Source organism: Meriones unguiculatus, chromosome 10, assembly GCF_030254825.1.
Source record: "Meriones unguiculatus strain TT.TT164.6M chromosome 10, Bangor_MerUng_6.1, whole genome shotgun sequence".
Taxonomy (NCBI): domain Eukaryota; kingdom Metazoa; phylum Chordata; class Mammalia; order Rodentia; family Muridae; genus Meriones; species Meriones unguiculatus.
In genome coordinates this window covers 80,788,616-80,811,677 of record NC_083358.1, presented here as the reverse complement: position 1 = coordinate 80,811,677, position 23,062 = coordinate 80,788,616, and the positions used below count along the sequence as shown (strand labels likewise).

The 23,062-nt window shown below is 38.1% G+C and overlaps 1 pseudogene; it reads right to left on the bottom strand.

The window, feature by feature from the left end:
* Positions 1-2,414: 2,414 nt before the first annotated feature.
* Positions 2,415-18,142, bottom strand: LOC110541392 (ATP-dependent RNA helicase DDX39A-like; annotated as a pseudogene).
* Between the last annotated feature and the right edge of the window lie 4,920 nt (positions 18,143-23,062).

Sequence of the window (23,062 nt, the reverse complement as noted above, 5' to 3'; positions counted from 1 at the left end):
ATGTTACACAAGTTAAGACAACAGATATTATAATGACTCAAAATACAGGATCAAGGTGTGAGGAACTACGTATTTCTAAGCACTTTTAAAATATCTTACAAGGTGTACATGCTGACCCATAAATATGTAAAATTATGTTTCATGTATCAGCTAAAATAAAGTTAATTTAAATAAGAAATGGAAGCAACCTTGAAAATTATTCTGCTTTTACCTTCATCATTAGACTTCAAAAAATAATTTCAAAAAAAGATGAAATTGGCCTAATTTCCTATTTAAAAATTAGATGAAAGAAAATTCAGGACAGGAACCTCATCACATTTTTAATGAACTCTTCTTGGCTCTTAAGATACCTTGTAATATGTCTATCCTAAAATTTTATGAACTCACTGTAGTTAAATAAATGTACATCACTCATTTCTTCAGTTTAATTTTGTTCAACTAAAAAATAATTAAGATTTCCTTGAATGTTTTGTAATTTGAATGATTTTCAAGGAAGGTTTCTTAAAGTGTGCATTTTCTAACTTACATAACTGTCCTGATTTTAAAAATAACATGGTTAGATTTTTATTTATAAATTATATACCTATACTATTTTTAAATATGTAGCATGCATATTACATGTACTAGTTAATGGAAAAGAGATGGGCAGTTCAAACTGATATGTAAAAGGTCTGAATCTTTAAATTATTATTACTGTTATTAATTGGGTTGTTTTGAGACCGGATCACTCTATGTAGCCTTTGCTGTCCTGGACTCGCTTTGTAGACCAGGCTGGCCTTGAACTCACAGAGCTCCACCTTGTCTTCCTGAGTGCTGGGACCAAAGACATGTGCCACCATGCCAGGCTGAACCCATGACATTTGCAGGCAAATGGTGGGAACTAGAAAGGGTCATCCTGAGTGAGGTAACCCAGAAACAGAAAGACACTTATAAGTGGCTATTAGACATATAATATAGGATAAACATGCTAAAATGTGTACACCTAAAAGAGCTAAGCAAGAAGGAGGACCCTAAATAAAACGATCAATCTCATTCAGAAAGGCGAAAGGGATAGACATCAGAAGAGGGTGAAAACAAGGAACAGGACAGCAGCCTACCACAGATGGCCTCTGAAAGACTCAAGAAGGTACCAAATAGGGTATCAAAGCAGATGCTGAGACTCATAGCCAAACTTTGGGAAGAGTGCAGGGAATCTTATGAAAGAAGGGAGAGATAGAAATTCCTGGAGGGGACAGGAACTCCACAAGGAGAGCAACAAAACTAAACAATCTGGGCACAGTGGTCTTTCTGAGACTGATACTCCAACCAAGGACCATTCATGGAGATAACCTAGAACCCCTGCACAGATGTAGCCCATGAATTCTTTATTCTTACACCCAAACTGAAATTTATCTGGATTAATGAGCATCCAAATGTGAATGTATAGAAGTGTGTGAACATGGTGGTGGTTTGTAAGTGAGAAAATACTGCAATGGTAGGAACAAATGTGATTATAAAACAAAATCCTTATCATATTAGGGCATTGATTTTTGGAGGCGCTGGGAAGATGGCTTCATGACTAAGAGCACTGGATGTTCTTCAAGAGGACCTGGGTTTGATCTCCAACACTCAAATAACCGAGATCATTTGTCACTGATTCTAGGGTATTCAGTATGCTCTTCTGCCTCACACAGGCACCAGTCACGCTCATGGTACACAGACATTCGTATTAGGAAACATACATCCACATAAAATAATAAAACATTTTAATAAAAAGAGAAAATACTCTTTGAAATACCTAAGCATACTCATGATTAAAAAATGAGATAAAAACAGGAAAAAAGTGTAAGGTTAGAAAGAGCTTCATGAAAGAGTACATTTAGGTGTATTATATTTGATGTCTTAAAGAATATGTTTGGTCATTAAATATAAGCTATGTTTTACAACATGAAACTACTAGGTGAACAGTTTTGAAGTGCACTTTTCAAGTTTTCATTGATGAACTTGAAAAAAAAAAAACAACACTTAAAAGTAGGACCATTATTTATATTAACATCTCTGTTGATAATTTTCTCCTTTCTTCTGTCAATGCCTGTGTTTCAACTGCTCTATTTTTGTGTGTGTAGTGTGTGAGAGAGATAGAGATAGAGATAGAGAGATAGATAGATAAATAGATAGATAGATAGATAGATAGATAGATAGATAGATAGAGGAAGAGAGAAAGAGAGAGAGACTTCCTCTAGAACTACTCTCAAACTTTGCATATGTGATTTTGACATTTTGGCTTCCTCTAATTTATTTTTTTCACAAAGTTTATTGTTACACAGCTACAACTTTGGAACAATAAAAAGTGGCACCCATTTGTCACCTAGAAAGAGGATCGGAAGCAGCAGGTGGGAAAAAGGATGGCCATGGTGCCCTGGTTACACATGTGGTTACTGGCTCTGCCCCGTGGGTGTGCAGTTATCTATTTCTCCAGGAAGCTCTCCCATATTCATTTCAAACCTATCCTGAACATCGCTCAGGATTTTGGCATCATTCCCATCAGATACAAAAATGACTGCCAACAGGAGTAGGTAGGTAACCAAGTCCTCTGGCATGTCATAGTTGAAGATAATGTTGAATCGTGCAGTGTCCATACCTCTGCCAAACAGATTGGTAGCCACTACGATGCAATGCTGGATGTCCTTAAACTGCTGGTAGCAGGACAGGCGCTCCTCCTGGGCCATTCCTCTGTGAATAGCGATGGCTGGGAAATTCTGATTAACTAGGAGCTGAGCTAGTAGGGCTATGCAGCATTGCTCAGACTCGACAAAGATCACCGCCTGGTTAAACTCTGGCACGTCAAGGAGGTCAAAGAGCTTCCAGTTCTTCTCACTGTCCTTGAGCTTGACATAACACTGCTGCAGCCCATGCAGTGGGAGCTTGGGCTCATCATCCACAAACAACTCCCTGGGTTCCTGCATGAACTTTCTGCAGACTGCCAGGATCTCCTTACTCAGGGCGGCACTGCTTCTCATGGAGTGTTAGATGAAAGACCTCCTGCACATCCCGGCTCTTTTCCATTCATCTAACCCAAAGTGCTTCACATTCCTCCGGTTGATATTACTGCTCCATACAAGCTCCAGGATCTGGCCTGGAGTCCCCACCGCAGTATGGGGACAGTTCTTCAAAACATCATGGAGAAGCCTCAAAAGAACACAGATATCTGACACTGGGAATGTGCACAGAGAGGCGCTCCTACTCCTTGCTGATCTGAATGGCTGGCTGCCTCGTGTGGCACATGATCCATACTGATACCTGGCTGTTGATGGGCTCGACCTGCTTCAGGGTGGCCAGCACAAACACAACTGTCTTGCCCCTTTCAGATATGGCCTGTAACAGGACACCCACACCCAGAATGGCCTGGAAAATACACTCATGCTGGACTTCTGAAGGACGCTCAAAGCCACAGTCAACTACAGCTCTCAGGAGTTCGGGCTTCAGCAGAAAGACCCAGGAGCCAGAAGTATGGATGAAGACCAAAGATCCTTTGACATCTTTCTTTGAGGGAGCTGAAGTGCTCTCCTGGGATGCCTGGGGTGCTTCATCTTAATCATAACCCAACTCATTTTCCACATCCTTTTCTGCTATGGCACTGCCGCCCTCTGGGAGCTCCTCTGGGAGCTGCTAGAAAGGCCACCTGTCTGGCTTCCTCCAATGTCAACATCTGCTTTTGCCCTCTCATGGAAAAACATAGATAGATGTTGTGGATCGCTGTTCTAGATTTTTATGTAATAGTTCCCTGTGCTGTTCTTCGAATAAAACTAAAGCTCTTTTAACTTAAACTTTTGCTGTGTGTTGGTACATAAATGCACAGATACATCTGTAGATATAAACCATATATTACTCACTTGATGCTCTGAATTATGTTTACATATTTATCAGTTTTGACATTATTCCAGAGCTCTGGTCTCCATTTGCATATGCAAGATTTGGGTACAAGTGCCTCAATAAATTTTCACAGGGTTAATTTTAAAATTACATGTGGATTTCAAAACTGAGATTGTATGGACCAGTTGATTTGACCTTCAACAACCATAGAAGGGAAGTACACATATTGCATATTCTCTGCTCTCTATCAACATAGCTGTCTAAAAACTGAAGTTGATTCTAGAATTATGATTATTGAATTCAGTTTTATAACTGAGAAGTTGAGTCTTTTATTTAACTATACAAATTTTCAGATTTTCTAAAAAAAATGGGGGGGATGTTGTATGAATCCTGTGTCCCATGCCTGGGGTACATTTTCTCCAAGTCACCTACCCAAACTTCATCTGAACTTGTAAGCAATAAATATTTACACTCAGTTAATTGGTTTAAAATGAAAAGGCAAAAAAAAAAAAAAAAAAACACAAACAAACAAACAAACAAAAAAAAAAACCAACCATACCTGCTGCTGCCTCCTACTTCATGTACACTAACTTAGCAAAATAATTCACAAACATCTGCTTTGATACAATGCTAGGTAGAGTCTTTCAGAGGCTCTCTATGATAGGCTCCTGTCCTGTTTCTTGTTTTCTCCTACTTCCAATGACCATGCCATTTATCTTCCTAACTGAGGATTGATCATCTTTGCCCGGGACCACCTTCTTGTTTAGCTTCTTTAGGTGTGCAGATTTTAGTATGTTTATACTATCTTATATGTCTAGTATCCACTTATAAGTGAGTATATACCATGTGTGTCTTTCTGCTTCTGAGATACTTCACTCACTAGCAGTGTATCAAAGCAGATGCTGATCTCATAACCAAACCTTGGGCAGAGTGCAGGGAATCATATGAAATAAGGGGAAGTTAGTAAGACATGGAGAGGACAGGAGCACCACAAAGACCAAATATATCTGGGCACAGGAGTCTTTTATGAGACTGATTCTCCAACCAAAGACAAGGCATGGATATTACCTAGAACCTCTGCTCAGATTTAGGCCATGACATCTTAGCATCCAATTGGTTTTTCCTAGTAAGTGGAACAGGGACTGTCTCTGACATGAACTCAGTGATGGGTTCTTTAACCTCCTCCCCCACCCCTGAGGGAGGAGCAGTCTTGATAGGCCCTAGAGGAGGACATTGCAGCCAGTCCTGATGAGACCTGATAAACAAGGGTCAGATGGAAGGGGAGGAGGACCTCCCCTATGAGTGGACTTAGAGAGGGGCAGGGAGGATATAGGAGAGGGAGGGTGGGGGAGGGGCTACAGCTAGGATACAAAGTAAATAATTTAATTATTTACTTTGTAATTAATATAAAAAATTTAAAAAAAGAATTCACAAAGAAAATCTTTGTATGTGCCAGGGAATATCTTTGATCACTCCTGTATACACACTATCAATTAAGCCATTATACTTAAGACTTCATCAAATAATGGAAGATATATTCCTGCTCACTCTTTATGGGAGCAGTTGGTACAGCAAAACTTGGAAAATTTATAGAAAGAATATTGTGTTTCTAAGAAACATAACTCTGTTTTCTTGAATTGTAGGGTTTTTTTTAATATTACTTTGCCACAACTTATTGAAGAAGAAATGAGTGATAGGCACAGCTGTTATAATGTAAAAATAGTCTACTGAGGAGCTGTCAGAAGAAGTGTCTTCCCCATTAGGAAGAAAGCAGTAGGTCCCCTTTATTTTAGCAATTATACCAAACTGTTTTTGTCCCACACACTGATAAGAGGAACAATGTACAAAAGCATGCTGGTACCATACAACCTACAAAATATTCAGTCATGCTTACTGAAATGTTTTACAAAAGAAATTAGAGCAAATGGATCTCGTGACTATCAATACTAATGTAGACACCTAAGACTTGGTGAGAACAAGATTACCAGGAGAGATTAGAGGGTCCTTTTTCAAAGCCTTTTTTTTTATTTAGGTATTCGTTAGTCTTTGTCAATTTGATACACAGAACACACACACACACACACACTAGAATCAGCCAGGAAAAAAGAATATCAACTGATGTATTACCTCCATCAAATTGGCCTCTGGGTATGTTTGAAAGCATTGTCTTGATTTTTTGATTACATGGAAGTGCCACATAAGCCTATAAGCAACATTCATGTATGTTATCTGCCTCCATTATTTCCTCCAGGCTTAGCTTGAGTTCACAGTCTGGATTTAGGTTCCCTCAATGAACTGTAACCTGTAGGCCAAATAAGCCCATTCCTCCTCAAGTTGGCTTTGATCAGTTTTATCGTAGCAGCAGAAAGCAAACTAGGATAGTTTGTTTATGTGTGTCTGAATGTGTGCACACATGTCAGCTAGGACGGGTCTCAGCACCTGGATACTGGCATCTGAACACTGCTCATCATAATGTGCCAGCAGGGTCTACTGCTGGCCATTCTTCCCAGCTCTGTTAGTGGTCTTATTTAATTTAAATGTAGTTAGACATGAGGATGGTTAAAGTTGCACATAATTGACAAACAAGAGTATTTGATCATAATATGTATGTGGTTACTTTCAACTGAAAGATCAAGAGTGCACTGGCTCTGATGAATGCACATGCGTGCCCTTCAGTGCCCTTCCCCTCAGAAGGCAAATCACTTTTCCAAATGATGAACCTTCAGGTACAAAGGAATATTTGATAACCCCCATGATTCTCAGTTGTTTTATTCCAAGCAGAAAGCATGTTACACAATCATTTATGTGCCGTGTTTTCTAGGAATGAGCCTCTGTTATTCCTTAATTAATCAACATATTAGTTGAAGTATGCTTTCTAGAACAGAACATGGTAGTTCGATTGTGCCAGGCCAATCCAGAAGACATAATCGTTATTCTTGAGATTTGTGAGATGTAACTCACACTGTCACTACGTAATGTTCACTCAACATTTTATAATTCTCAGAATGCTGAGTGAACTAAATGCTCAGATAGCACTCATTGCTAAGGGGTACGTCATGATGTTTGTGCCCCTGTTATAATGATGATTATGTCTAAGAATGTAAAGATAACTGCTGGCAACCAGCACGAGCAGCAGAGTTCTGGAACCTGAAGACACATGTGTGTTGATGGTGAGAGAAAGAAGACACTGACCGACTGCTGACATTCAATCAAGTGACCCCAAATAGATCAGACCATCTCTATTTATACAATTGCAAGCCTGCTTACAATTTATTCATTTTGTATCCCAGCTGTGCCTCTCCTCATCTCCTGCCAGTCCCACCCTCCCTCCTTCTTCTTCTCCTATGCCCCTCCTCTAGACCACTGATAGGGGAGGACCTCCTCACCTTCCCATTGACCCTAGCCTATCAGGTCTCATCAGGACTGGCTGCATCACCTTCCTCTGTGGCCTGGCAAAGCTGGTTATTTTATTTAAAGAAATCATAGCATCAGCACTACAAAAGCCTCATCATTGCTACACTTCCCCAATAGTTTCCCTTCCTCCTTCCCCCTTCTCCTGGGGAAATCATCACCCAACCATATTTTGTACTACAAAGTACAAACTTCAGCAAGATTAAAATAAATATCTGGCCAGGCATGTACTGTGGACATGAGCAGCAAAATGTGGTTATGCAGTTATGCAAGGTGGGAGACAGAATAGCCATTTGTGGATATAAGTCCAGCCATCAAATAGCACCCCTTAGTCATGACACTCTTTAAATTGCAGTCAGAACATGTTCTTGCACCAAACAACCTTTCCTGCTATGCAACCATCAATTTCTGTTACCATATTTCCTAGAACCATATTTAAGTCTCTATTGATCAGACAGAGCTTGTCTATTTTTTTTTTTAATTCTCTGTTGATCTGACCCAGCCTCCCAGAACAGTTATGCAAGCAGGACTCACTTCTCTCCACAACTGCTATAGGCTCACTCAGTATGGCTCTATCTGTTTCTCTAGGGACATAATTATGTGTCCCAAAATACTCAGGATTAATTGTCACATCTAGAGGATCAATAGAAAGAGGAGGTTTTTTTGTCGTTTTTTTTTTTTTTTTTCCTCTTGAAAGAGTTTTGAGAAAAACATAGAATCATCCACAGGGCTTTCAGCCTGCTTGATTCTGGCCTTGCCTACGATTGACAAAGTGAAACTAAATATTGCTATGAATATAAACAGCATGGCAAAAACAAGCAGATCTTGTAGCACATGCAATTTAGGTAATAAACATAGAGGCCACCAAAATTCACCACAGGTCCTTGCCAAGTGGGAAAGGATTTCCATGGGCCTTGCCACAATAGAGTCCCATCAGTGAAGCACTCAGACACGGTTCCCTGAAGATAGCAAGTGGCTGCTGCCAGTTAACTCTTTAATCATCTCTACAGATAAGAAAAAGATGGAAAGATGTCTTATTTTATAGTGTTCTCTCTCTCTCTCTCTCTCTCTCTCTGCCTGTGTGTGTGTGTTTGTGCATGTGACTACTATATCCATGGAGTATATTGATTCAAACTAGGCTGTAGCTGGCCCCACTGCTCGTTCGAATGTTGCAATGCTTTCATGAAGGGATGGGCATTGATTTAGCCTTATGTCTCAGTCCTAGTGGTTTTGTTTCACCACCTGATAGTACTTCTTATCTTCCTGATAGAATTTTGGATGGTCTGTTTAATACAATTCTCCAAAATCATAATAATTAATTGATCTACTATATACTTGCCTTTAGAACTGTTTTTCAACCTTCCTAGTGCTGCAACACTTTAATAGGGTTCCTCATACTATAGTGAGTCAAATAATAAAATTATTTTTGTTGCTACTTTACAACTGTAACTGTATTTTTATTATGAGTAGTAATGTAAATATATGATATGCAGGATGGCCTTTGGCAACCCCTAGGAAAGGGTCATCTTACCCTCAAAGGGGCTAGACACATGTTTAGTACCATTGCTTTAAAGTCAGCATGACCACAGTTCTGTTGGTTTCCATAACTGAGATCTACCCATATTCAACTAGCAATAATCATATTTTCAAATGAACTTGATTTTTTTAATGGATAATTATCAGTACTGGTGAGTTTTTCATTACAGATAATTTGATATTACATTCTTTAAATTTTTCTTTGATTAAGACCATCATTTAGGTCTTTAATCTCTTAGATGGAATTTTTGTTTAGTAAATTGTACTGTGCATATTTGTATCCAATTTTATGATGAATTCTTTCTTTTCCTGTTAAATGAAAAAGAAAAACACTTGTTCACATATATGTGAAATACTTCCCACAGTCTAGATTTAAAAGCTACAACAGTTAATGACAGCAACATATTTCTTCTTGGCACATAGTTTTTGTAAAGGACCTTATGAAGTCTCCATGGTATAAAGTAGGGATTCCTGATCCATGGTAGAAAACACAGGCTTGAAAAGGAGGAGACATTTTCTGATGCTTTGCAAGGTCTTTTCTATCTGGAGTTTCTTTTGCATCTAACACGTAATCTATGCTACCTCTATGAAATTCCTGTAGCAAGCTGTTTGCTTGCTTTTAATTCAAGTGCAGAATACCAAGAGGGTGTACACAATGGTCCAAGAAGCTGGAGACATTGTAACAAGTTTACACACACACACACACACACACACACACACACACATTTTTTTCTTTTTTTCCATAGCTTTCATGAAGTCTTAATTTCAAATTGTATTTTTAGAATAATACTCTCCTCTAATTGTTTTATCCCTTAGAAGGTGATCTTAAAAACGTGTTTTCTGTCTATTTAAAGACATTATCATCGCTATTTTTCCCTCTAAGTCAGCATATGCCATTTATTCGTAGCATTAGTCCTTGGGAATGAGCCTAAAATCCACTCTGCTAACCTCAGGTTGATGTGCTTTTAGTCCACATTAACCACCATATCTACTTATTACACAAAGTCATGATCTGCCATGGTTGTTACTTTATCAATAACAATGTCACAGTTATAATGAACTCTCCTCCCCTCTTTGTAGTCAGCTGTTCCTTTTTGTTGGTATCCATTGGCTCTTCAGTACTTAGTAAAGTGCTGTTTTGGCGTAATGCCTACTGCTTATTTATTGTTGGACAAGTCTAAAGTCATTGAGGACATGAGCACAGGAGTCTTACCTAGGTTTGCTTATTATATATATGTGAAGCTTTTGCTGTGGGGGATATGTGATCACTTGAATGCTTCCACAGATGATAATCATGGAATAAAGCCCTAATTTTAAGTATGGTATGACCAAAATTAAGAACTCATGTTCATATTATTGCTATATTTTTGATTATGTGTTTGTATTTGTAAAAAGATTATTTGCTGAGTAGTATTCCATTGTGTAGATGTACCAGTTTCCTTATACATTCTTTGATTGAGGGACATTTAGGTTGTTTCCAGTTTCTGGCTATAATGAATAAAGTTGCTATGAACATGGTTGAGCAAATTTCCTTGCTGTACAGTCAAACATATTTTGGGTGTATGCCCAGGAGTGTTATAGCTGAATCTTGAGGTCTGGCTATTCCCAAGGTTTCTTAGAAAGTGTCAGATTGATTTCCAAAGTGGTTGTTTGCCCTTCCACCAAAAATGTAGGAGTATTTTCATTTCTCCACATCCTCTCCAGCATGTGTTGTCACTTGAGTTTTTGATCTTAGCCATTCTGACAGGTATAAGACGGAATCTCAAATTTTGATTTGCATTTTTGTGATGACTAAGAACATTGAGCTTAAGTGATTCACCACCATTCTAGATTCCTCTATTGAGAATTCTCTTTAGCTCTCTTTTCCACTTTTTAACTGGATTATTTGGTTTGTGGTGTTTAGTTAACTGAGTTCTGTATATATTTTGGATATTAGAGCTCTTTGTCAGCTAAAGGATTGGTGAAGGTCATTTCCCAGTCTATAGACTGCTGTTTCCTTCTGTTGATAGTGTTTTTGCTTTACAATAGCTTTACAGTTTCAAGCGGCCCCATTTATTAAATAAATGGATGAAACTAGAAAAGATCATCCTGAGTAAGGTGACACAGACTCAGAAAGACACATGGTATATATTCACTTACAAGTGAATTTTAGTTCTATAGTACAGGATAGACATACCATGATGTATAGACCCCAAGAAATAAGTCCAACGGGTATCTTAGTCTTCATGTTGACCTACAAGTTGGGGGAGTGGGGGATATATCTCACATAACTATGTTGCCTGCTTTTTGATCACTTCCCCCTGATGGGACTTTCCTACCAGGCCACAGGGGAGGAGAAGAACTCAGTCTTCATGTGAATAGATGAGCTGGGGTGTCTGGGTGGGGGGCACCCCTATTCAGAGGAATAGAGGAGAGGGCATGCAAAAAAAAATCTTTTTACAAATACAAAGGAGGGTGGGACTGGGAGAAGAGGAACAGACCTACGACTAAGATATAAGTTGAATTAATTAATAAAGAAGCGAAAAATAAAAGACAAAATCACTTGTTTTGAAGCTGCTAAAACATGTTCACAATTTATCTATTATATATATATATATATATTCCTTTAGATTCAAGTAAAGTAAAATAGTAATTTAATAGAAAATATATAAAATAAAACCATATCAAATATTTCAAATATTCACTTGCTAACTTCCTATTTTGATATTATCAGATTATAATTTTTAACCTGTTTCCTCTTCAAGAGTAGGACAGATTTTGGCTTTGCTTTTATGCTAAATTATGAATGAAAATATACTCATTTAAATATCAGAGACATTAAAAGGTGTATTTGTTTCATCTGCTACTGCTACTAAAAACGTGAGAGTTGAAAACTGACATTAAATAAATGGGTAAAGTGCTTTATATAAAATTGCTATCACTTCTTCTTCCTCTTCTTCTGTTCTTTTCTTTCTTTTTTTCTTTCTTTCTTTCTTTTCTTCTAGAACTGAGTTCACTGCAGTGTTTACTGGACACCTGATAAAATTCCAGTGGGTGATTTTCTAGTAACCAAAACATGAAAAGGAAATTTCTGGTTTCCTTGAAGACTCAGTTGTGTCATGTGATGTTTTGCTGGAAACTGTCTTGTGAGAGGGGAAACTGTGTTTCCTGCAAACTGTCTTATACTTGATTTTGGACAGCTGAAAACATCCACTGGTTGTCTCATTATCTGTGGGCTTCTATATATCTCCTCTACTCAAAGTACAAACATGAGAGGAGAAAGACCATACAACCACAATCCTCATGGCCAAATTAATTAAAGCAAGCAATTACTTTAAGGAAGATTCTGTTTTATTTTTATACATGTGTTGCCTGCTCCTAAAGCAGGGTTCAAAAGGTCTGTATTGAATGTGAGAAAGATAAGGGGTAGGGGGTTTCCAAGTAGACAAAATAGGTAGGATTACAGGAGCAGAAAAGAAGCATAGCAATTAGCCATAACAACAAGTAGTCATAACAACCTTTTGAAAAAAGTTAGGATTGCAAAATGGTTTTAAAACAATCATGTAGTTGCCATTTCTTGAAATAAGCAGTTTCCATACAGAACCATTTATAGTTAAGATAACAAGTGATACATAGCCTAACCTTGAGAAACAGAAATTTAATCATAAAGAGGAACAAACCTAGTTGTCTTTACTATAAGATGGCTTTTATTCCTAAAATGAAGGATAGTTCATCAGCTCAAAAATGAGAGACTCACTCTTTCATACATTCAAGAAACCTATAAAAATACTAAGCTGAAAGCCATAATGTATATGCAGAGGACCTGTGCAGACCTATGTGTTTGCTGCTTCAATCTTTGTGAGCTCATATGTGCCTTGCTTTGTTGATTCACAAGACCTTGTTTCCCTGGTATCTTTCATAACCTCTGGCTCTTACAATCTTTTCACATTCTTTCCACCAGGGTTCCCTGAGCTCTGAGATCTGAACACAGGGTAAGGGTGATGGAGACATGCTATTTAGTGCCCTGTATTCCACGGATTCTCTCTGTGTAGTGTATGGCTGTGGGTCTCTCTGCATGTGTTCCTATCTGTATGTTGCAGGAGGAAGCATCTCTGATGATGGCTGAATAAGACACTTATCTGTTTCCTTGGCCTGTTAGCTAATGTGTCCTCAGCAAATGCCTGTTGATGTTGGATGCTGGGAACATGGGATCAGTTGGGTGAAGAAAGGAAAGTTGGAGGAGAAGATCTTTGTGATCCATTGGGGATGGGATCAGAGAGGAAAGGAAAAGCAACACAAGTTTTCTGTTACAGAACTGAGGTTGAAACTAGAATGGTTAAATCTGTGGGAACAGAAAGAAAGGTTTGGGCCTGCTCTCAGCCTACTTATTCCATTATTTCTTCTTAAAGATGAAATTTTAATTTACATTTTTCAAAGTTCAAGGTCAAGTTATGATTCTGGCATTAAGAAATAAAGATGCCATTTTATTATATTTTACAATGTAATTTACATATTTTACTGACTAATTTTTAATTAACTTGGATATGTTAGTTTCTAATTTTTTTCATACATTTTATTTTTGTTTTAATGTGCAATAAAAAGTTTTATGCACGGATAACTCTGCTCCCGATATCTCCTATGTGAAATAAAACTAGGATAATTTGAATATCTAAAAGAAAATCTTGAAAAAAGAGTGGATAAATCGAACAGTAGTGTTAGAGTTATCAGAAAGTCAATAAAAACATACATTTAAATAATGTATGCATGTGACCTTATACCAAACACTGAAAATTAAAAACTTTATAGTAAATAGAAGATAACTTTACAACTCAAGGAATAGTGGTTTATCTTAAACACTAAATGTCTTAGCTCTTTAAAGTAAAGGGAGATTTACATGGATCAGAATACCAAAATGAAAAGCCTTCATATTGGACCATAACTAGTTATGATTTCTCATTATACAAATGTGCCTGGAATTTCTCTATTAAAGGAGAATCATTAAACCCAGTAACTGCTGACCTCCAGGTCAGAAATTAAAACCAACCCATTCTATAAATTCATTTAAATTATAATGCCCCTCTCATTTCCTGGAAAAATCTCATCATGGAGATCATAATTGCAAATCTACCGTCATACACAGAACAAGCACTTGGATTTATTTAAATTAAAAACTGACATCGTATATGTCCCATTAGCATATTATAGGGTTGTTTATAATGCATTTGAAAGAGTTGAGTCTGAGCATCTACTTAGATACTTTTATAAGTTATGTATTAATAACATGGATAGATTCTGAGATGAAAGTGCAGAGAAGACAAGATTCACCTTTATTCTCTTTCAATGGACCTGTAACTAAAGTATAAAAATAATTATATATGCTTCCTATAAAACTTTATATATAATAGACACATTAAGACACACACAGATATATATGTATATATACATATATATATCCAAAAGTTATAGCTATGTATAAGAATAGACAGCTGTTTCTGGTTTTGTCTTTCTTTAGTGAATACATAGTTAGGCTTAAAGTCTTATGTTTCAGTTTTCCTCTTTGTAGAAGGGAAATTCATAATTTGTTTAGGTTTAAAATGGGGTGAAAGGCCTTGCCCTTCACCAACTGAGGCCGTTTGGAGAGCAGGCTCCCAGGATCAGGAAAACAGGTGAGCTGCTCTTCACTGGCTGCAGGACCCAGAAAGCAGGCCTTGTGCTACCTCTGGGCAGCACAGAAGATCTGGCTCTGGGAGAGGGACCACAGATGAGCCTGCTCTGTGGCCATGAGTGCAGAAGACCTGGTCCTACCTCTAGTCTGCAGTGAGATGGAGGGGGCGTGGGTGCTGGAAGTGACGTTCTTCCCCCTTTGGCCCCGCATCACCTGCGACAGTAGAGAGAGTCGGACCCAGGTTATGAGAGTGGCAGAGCTGTCCCTGCCCTTCACTGGCAGGAGAGCAGGCCCTGCACCTCTCCTGGGAAGCACAGAAAATCTGGTCCTGATGGAGGCAGTAAGGGTGAGCTGACCAAACCCCTTGCCAGCTGCCGCATGCAGCACTTGGGAGAGCGGGCCCCGAGCCTTGACTGGGTAGCACAGTGGAGCTGGCTCTGTAGGTACGGGTGCAGGTCAGCAGGCCCAAATGCATGAGAGCCAAAGAGCTGACCTTGCTTACTGCAGATGGAGGCACTGGGTAGCCTCGGGAAAGCAGTGCTGGAGAGCTGGCCCCTGGTGGTGCAGAAAAGGGAAAGCCGGAGGGGGTGGGAGCAGAGATGACCAGCTCAACTATCACTCAGGCCCAGATCCAGAGCTTTGAGTTGGCCCACCCTAACTCTGTACCATCTTTGAACTGTCTGGATATGAGAAAGGACCAGTCCAGCTAATCCTAAACTACAGGATCTAAACGGCACAGGACAACAACAGGGTAACTGGGAGAAGTCCCAGTGAGGCCCTAACATTGATGTGTCACAGAAGCCAGACACCTCAAACCAGACCAACGACTCATTGCAATGAACATTCACAAGTGTGAAGATGTATGGACTGAGGGACACAGTACAGCTTCCATAATGAGATGATTTTATGTGCTTTGTTTTGTTCTGTTTATTTGTCAGTGTATGTGTTTATTTTGAGGGGAGGTTGCAAGGGTGGAGAGTAGATAGGAGTGACAGGAGATGAGTGGGATTGAGGTACATAATGTGAAACTCACAAAGAATGAATAAAAAGTTTTAAAAATGGGGTGAGAGGAGAAGTCATGGTATAATTTTTCTAGGTGCACAGACATGGTTCAGGGGGTAGGATCAAGAGAGTTGTCCATTAAGTCAAAGTAATGTGTTTCCTCCCCAAAATTTCCTTGACATTATATAGAAAGATTTAAATAGGGATTTAAATTAGCATTGGAACTTAAGGGGAATCATCCAAACCTTTAGTTTTTCACTGTAGGAAATGGTGCCAAGGTAGTTAAAATGCTGATATTGGAACTTGAACCATGACATTCCTATTTAGAATAAAATAATCTAGTGATAAAAATGAAAATAAGAAACAATACATGTATGTATATTCACAGTAGTAGTAGATTTTCTTCATTTTTTCTTAATTGGTTTAGATGAAATGATTTTGTCTTGTGGAATGATAACCATTTTACACAATCTTTTTGTCAATCTCGATAGCCGATGAATTGTTCTGTTTTTCATATAAGTTTTAATTGTAAAATTACTTCTAAAATTAAAAAAACCTGAAATATATTTAATGCTTGTAGAAAGTTTTTACTACCAAAGAATAGTAGCAAATCACTTTCAAAAGTATACTCCCTTCCTTTATATTTTTTAATTGTTTAACTCAAAGTCAATGGCAAACAATTACTGATCTGTAATAACAGTGTGACTTGAATTTAAAAAAAAATCTTTTCTTTAGCCATATCATAGAAATGTCATGTTGGCACAATCTTTATCATGCCTCCTCACACACACGCCTTCTTGCAATAGTCTCTCATAGTTTTGTGGGACTCCCATTGTACATGTTTCCTGGCCTTGACATCTCTATGAAACTTCAGAGGAAGAATTCATGATGCCTTGACTCTTGAATCTTTCATCTTCTATAGCAAACAGCATGTGGGCAATGCTTTCCAGTTAGCTGCCAGCCTGGTATGGACCTTGGTACACTTGAGTTATATTTGCAGCAGTTATTTTTTTTTCTTTTTAATCAGTTCCTTCCAAAGAGCAGAAAGGGACTTCTGCTCTATTCTTCAAGTTATAAACTCAGCTGATGGAGTCTTGCCCCGAGGGCACATTTCTCTGTGTTCCTCCTTAACTCTGTTTCTCTTTAATCCTCCTTAAGAATCACAGCCTTTCTTCCATGCCTTGCCTGGAACATCAAGTCCCCTAGTGTTCCTTTTTATTCCAAATTATATATTTGTCTTTCTTTCTGCCTACCTGTTGTTTCTCATCATAAATCTGTATAAGCACTATCAACAATAAATTTGCCACAAGCAGAATATTAGGTGGTCTTGAAATTTCCTTGAAATTCCCTAAACATTAGTCCACTAAGACAAGTTTTTAGAACATGGCAGCTTGATTGTTTGCTAAAATATCACAGGAATGACCAATGGTCCACTTGCTAATATCATTTCCATATGAAACACTTTGAGTTGGACATCCACAGACTGCATTGCACTCAACATCCTAGTGGCATGGACCCTGAAGCTCTGATTACAGCATTAAACTACTTTTCTAGTTCAAAGTTCCACAATCACAATCTAGAAAAACACACACAGTAACAACAACAAAACGTGTTCGAGTTCTTCATCGCAGCACCTTATTCCTGGTACCAAGTTCAGCATTGGTTACTTTTCTGTTTTGTGACAAAAATACAGTTACCAAACCTACATATGGAAGAAACTGCTGTTGTGTTATGTTTTTCTTCCTACGGTGAGGAGAGGTGAGGCAGCAGTTGACTAGAGCAGGAAGTGGAGGGGCCACATTACCAAACACAATCCTGCAAAAGAAAGAGCAAACTGATAAAAAGTTTGTATCATGGACTTACTTCCTGCAGCAAGACCACACCTTCTAAATCTCCCCCAAGCAGCGCCACTCACTGGGGACCAAGTTTTCAAATACCTGAGCCCTTTAAATGATTCTCATTCAAACCAACACACATAATTATAATGGTCAAGTCACATCATATGTCATCAAGATAGCATAAAACAAGAAGTGTCCCTGGAACAATTCAGTACAAGTATAGACACCCCAGAATGAGGAATAGCTAAATCCAGGGGCAGTGGAAAACTGATGAACTACTCAGAGGGATTTAACTTCCTTTACAATTTTGTTATTTTCAAGGAGTCCTCTGAGTTAATGATGCTTATCAGTGTGTGTGATTTTTCTTATTTACTCTAAAGATTCAAAGGTAACTGTATTGCAAAAACATCTTCAGAAACTCAAAGGAGGTATTTACCATAAATAAAAGTATTTCTTAATCCAGTTAGATAGATACAGAAATCATCAGGAAATTTTCTTATGTCGTTCAAGTCTTCACTCATATGTCACATTTTTATTGACACTTTCCTCTCTCTCTCTCTCTCTCTCTCTCTCTCTCTCTCTCTCTGGTTCTGTGTGTGTAGCAATTCTGCATGTAGCCCATAGTGTAACGGATTAATGAACGTTTTGCTTCAGCCTCTGATGTAGTAACATTATAGATGTGTATCACTATGTCCTAGTCATTGAGTCAGCTTAAACTTGAAAATCACACATTTCAATTTGGCTTCTGTTTTAAGTGTACCTTTCATTATAGCACTTTACTGCACTATAATCCAGTTGTATTTTTGCCTACTTATGAATTTATTTTAAATGTTGATTTTTCATACTTTCGTTTTTCCATTCCCGCGGTGAAGCCCCTGACTCCCAGGAGGCACTCAGAGGGGTGTGCAGAATATGTTACAAACAGATAAAAATTTTAGCAAACTAAACCATTTGAGATTAAGAAAATAAACAATGTCTTAGGGAAAGATTTAGATACATTTTAAATCTTCAAAGATTTGTGTGTTGAGGATCAATGAGGATAAAGTAATATTCTCAGTATAAAACATAAGAAATAAAAAGCCTTAATTTTTTCACAAAACATACTGCCCTGGAAACAAATATTATTATTTTTTGTTCTATATAACATATGAAAGCAAGAAGCAATGACACTGGGAAATATGAGGCACCAATTTAAAATGAAAGAGACAATTTTAAAACTGTCCATAAGGTCTCCAGGAAATTAAGTACATAAGAAATGGATTCGTATATTCGTAAGGATATGTCTGCAACCTGAAAACACATGGTAGATTATATACTACTACTGTGAGTAGTCAAAAAGAATTTATATTCTGAAAATATAATTTTCTATTGTCCTGTACTGTTGTCATGTAATTTTTCACAATCACAGAATAGTGGGACTTTTTATGTATGATGAACTTCACTAAGTTGTTGAGGTTTTCTCCATGCTGGTAATGAAAAATAACTCTATTGTGCCTTAAACAATTTCCAAGATTTTTAACTCAGATTATGTGCTCTACTTTCTGCATTCTCCCTCCTCAAAGATAAATTAATGTGTGAGACCGGGAATGAGCGCGGCCCTGGGTATTGGAGGTCACCCAGTGTACAGACCACACTGGCTTCTTTGACATACCCATGCTTCATCAGGTAATTGGCCTTAGTCCACTGTGCCCGTGCCAGACTGGATCCTGCTCCTGGATCCCATAGCTACTATCAAACACATGGGTTCCAATCACACCAGCAACCACAGCAAAGGGGTCATTAACCTTTCAAAATTCAACTGTGTTTTGTTTCTAATATTATCCTCTGTTTCATAATTGGAATACATATGATGAAGTCTGGATCGGATACTATACATAAATAAACTCACATAAATAATGAGCTTGTTTGCAATCTATCATTCAGGCCTTATCCATGGTATGAGGTGATGAAAGATAAGTCATGTAGCCCATACGATTGGGAACAACGGAGAGTAATGAATATTCTTTGTCTATGTGAAAACTTCTTTAAAAATGAGAAACAAAAAAAATGATATGAATAGAAAGATTTACTTTGCACATTAACAGTTTGGAAACCAAATAGATTTTTTCCAAGTACCAAATAAGCACCAAATATGGATGAGTTTTGTCAGCTAGAGTTGCCTCCTCTTTCTAATACCCTGTGTTATCCCAAACTATACCATTTGGCCTTAGGTCATAGTTGATAACTGTTCACAGATACTAATCTTGTGGTATGTAAAAGGTACAATGCTCCTAAAAGGGGAAAATCAGGTGATGTATATAGTTTTATGCTGCTTGTACTTTTCCAGTTACAAAGCCAGGGAACCATGAGACATCTCAGAGTTTGCTGAAGTTTAGCTAAGTTTACTAGACTAAAGCATAAAACAAAACAAAAAAAAAGGTCAAACACAATTTAATAAAGTATGGCTACAAGGAAAGTAGAAATTTATTTGAGGTGGCACAATTACGATCTTACAGAATAGATAAGCATGGTACAGAGAGGGCATGTATATAATTAAGTCTTATCTTCAACTGTAGATGAACAAATTTGTTATCAATGTGTTTTATAAACTTTAAAAGTTAAAATGTGAGTGTTAAGCATAGACATATAATAGTATTGTTTTATTCAATTCATTCTTTAGTAGATCTTAGTTAACTAGTATTAACTAGTGAATAGTAGTTAAATCAATAAAAAATATACAACATAGTTCAGAGACCTTTAACAAACTATATCCATGTTATTAAATTAGATACAAACCATTTAATACTAATATTACTTAACATTACCATCTGTACTAAAATGTACTTTTGTATTAACCACAGTTTATTCACTTTCTATCCCAATTGTAGACCCCTCCCTCATTCCCTCCCAATCCTACCCTCTCTCTCTCTCTCCCTCCCTCCTCTAAAACCTCAATTTTTAAATGAGCATGCAAGTTAATAATAAGGTGATAACAAAATATCAATTAAAAGTAACTGAGCTAACATAAACAAGTCATGATCAATTTTAAAACTCTCATTATTCTCTTATATATCATTCAAATATTTTCATTTTTTATAATAATATTTAACAACTTAGTCATTTTTACCAGAAATAACACCAAAAGCTTTCATTTTACCAAAAATTGTAACTAGAATATGTTTTCTTCTGCATGGTAAAAGTACTGCAAAACTATAGAATTCTTCTTTAGTATGCATGATCAGACATAAAGATGATGAGATTAATTTCTCTCTAGAGTTTTGTGGAGAAAATAGAACCCTCCTCCATTGTTGGTAGGAATATAAACTTGTTTAACCACTTTGGAAATCAATCTGGCGCTTTCTCAGACAATTAGGAATAGCACTTCCTCAAGATCCAGCTATACCACTCCTAGGCACATATCCAAAAGATGCCCAAGTACACAAGGACATTTGTTCAACCATGTTCGTAGCAGCTTTATTCGTAATAGCCAGAACCTGGAAACAACCCAGATGACCCTCAGTTGAGGAATGTATACAGAAATTGTGGTACATTTACACAATGGAATACTACTCAGCAATTAAAAACGAGGAAATCATGAAATCTGCAGGAAAATGGTGGGATCTAGAAAAGATCATTCTGAGTGAGGTATCCCAGAAGCAGTAAGACACACACAGTATATACACACTTATAAGTGGATAACATACTAAAATTTGTACACCTAAAGAAGCTAAATAAGAAGGAGGACCCAGGGTAAGATGTTCAATCCTCTCTTAGAAAGACAAATGGGATGGACATTGGAAGAAGGAGAAAACAAGAAACAGGACAGGAGCCTACCATTGGGGCCTCTGAGAGACCCTACCTAGCAGTGTATCAAAGCAGATGCTGAGACTCATAACCAAACCTTGAGCAGAGTGCAGGGAATCATATGAAAGGAGAGGGGATTAGGAAGACCTGGAGAGGACAGGTGCTCCACAAGGACCAAATATATCATGGCACAGGGGTCTTTTCTGAGACTGATTCTCCAACGAAGGACCATGTATGGATATAACATAGAAACCCTGCTCAGATGTAGCCCATGGTAGCTCAGTATCCAAGTGGGTTACACTAGTAAGGGGAACAGGAACTATTTCTGACATGAACTCAGTGGATGCCTCTTTAACCTCCCCACCCCCCATGGGAGGAGCAGACTTGGTAGGCCACAGAGGAGGACATTGCAGCCAGTCCTGATAAAACCTGATAAACTAGGGTCAGATGGAAGGGGAGGAGGACCTCCCCTATCAGTGGACTTAGAAAGGGGAAGGTAGGAGATGAGGAAGGGAGGGTGGGATTGGGAGGGAATGAGGGCGGGAGCCTCGGGGGGGATACAAAGTGAATAAACTAATTAATATAAAAAATAAAAATTTAATAAAAAACACAACATAGTGACACAGTTGAGGATTGTGCACAATTAGTGATTTGCATTCATAGGTAAGCATGACCTATCAAACTAAACATTAATTCTTTAAAAAAAACTCTTTCAGAATTATTTTTTATTAAAATAGCCTGTTATTTTTTTAAATCTATTTTTTCAAACAATGCATTTGATCAAATTCTTTTCCTACCTCTATCTTTTTCTAGATGTTCCCTACCTACTTGTAGATCTTCCCTACTTCTCTAAAAGTGGAAACCAAAGCAACAGTAAAGTTTAAACACATACAAAACAAATAAAATCTAATAAGATTAAAAAATACCCAACCAAACCAACTGTTTTTTAAGTATTTCTCAGATATTTGTGTTATATAATTTGAGAATTCTGTTTTTATTTTTAACCCATTTTAAATTTGGTTTTTACTTACTTGATGTTCTGCTTTTAAGTTTTTTTTTTTTTTTTTTTTTTTTTGTTTCAATGCAGTTTATTCAGGAACATTGAACAATCCTCGGACCCCGGGGAAAGCCAGCCCACAGCTTAAATAGCCTCTGGGTAGCCAACCCAGGCATGCCACGGGGGCAATGCAGATAGGTCCACATACATGGAAGCAAGCCAGATCCTCGGCCTTAGCCAAATGTGGAGTTGTTCGTGACAGAGAGCACTCACCATCGGGAAGGTGGAAGGCGGAAACCAGCTCCATCTTTAAGGCATAGCATTCCGCAGCTCTCTGCAGTTCCCCCTTTTTGTTTTAGACGCATCAGGCAAGAGTAGAGGTCTGATCTCTGATATTAGAAATAAATTGGGACTTTGTACAGATGTTCATTTAGGTGTCATCCACCCAAAGAGCATCAGACCCGTCCGATACCTTTTTCTCAGAGGCGGGACCTGGGGCATCAACCCGCATGCAATCAGACATGCTCTTCTCTGGGTCGAAAGCGGCTGACCCTGAGTGCAGTGCTTAGCCTCGCATCCTGAGCGTAACATTTTAGCTTTTTATGGTATCCAACCATGCTTGGGGAGAATGTCCTGCTTCAATGGCTGTAAAGGCCTGAATGATCATGGCTGCATCACACTGTTGTGAGACTCTAATCTTGCATATATACCACAGGCAAACCAAGGAGACCAACACCAGAAGGCCTGCTAACACTCCCATGCCCGCCCATTCCTTCAGATGATTCATGGCTGCAGCAATCCATGTTGATAATCCTGTGGCTAGTCCTGCGTCCACTCTGGTAGAATTTACTGTGACAATGGCCACTCTCAGCTGCTCCATCGTAGTATCGAATTCTCCAGTCCAATTACCTAAAATATAGCTCGACAATTGTTTAGACAGATTTCAATCCCCATCCAGAAAGGCAAAGAGGATGGACATCAGAAGAAGAAGAAAACAGG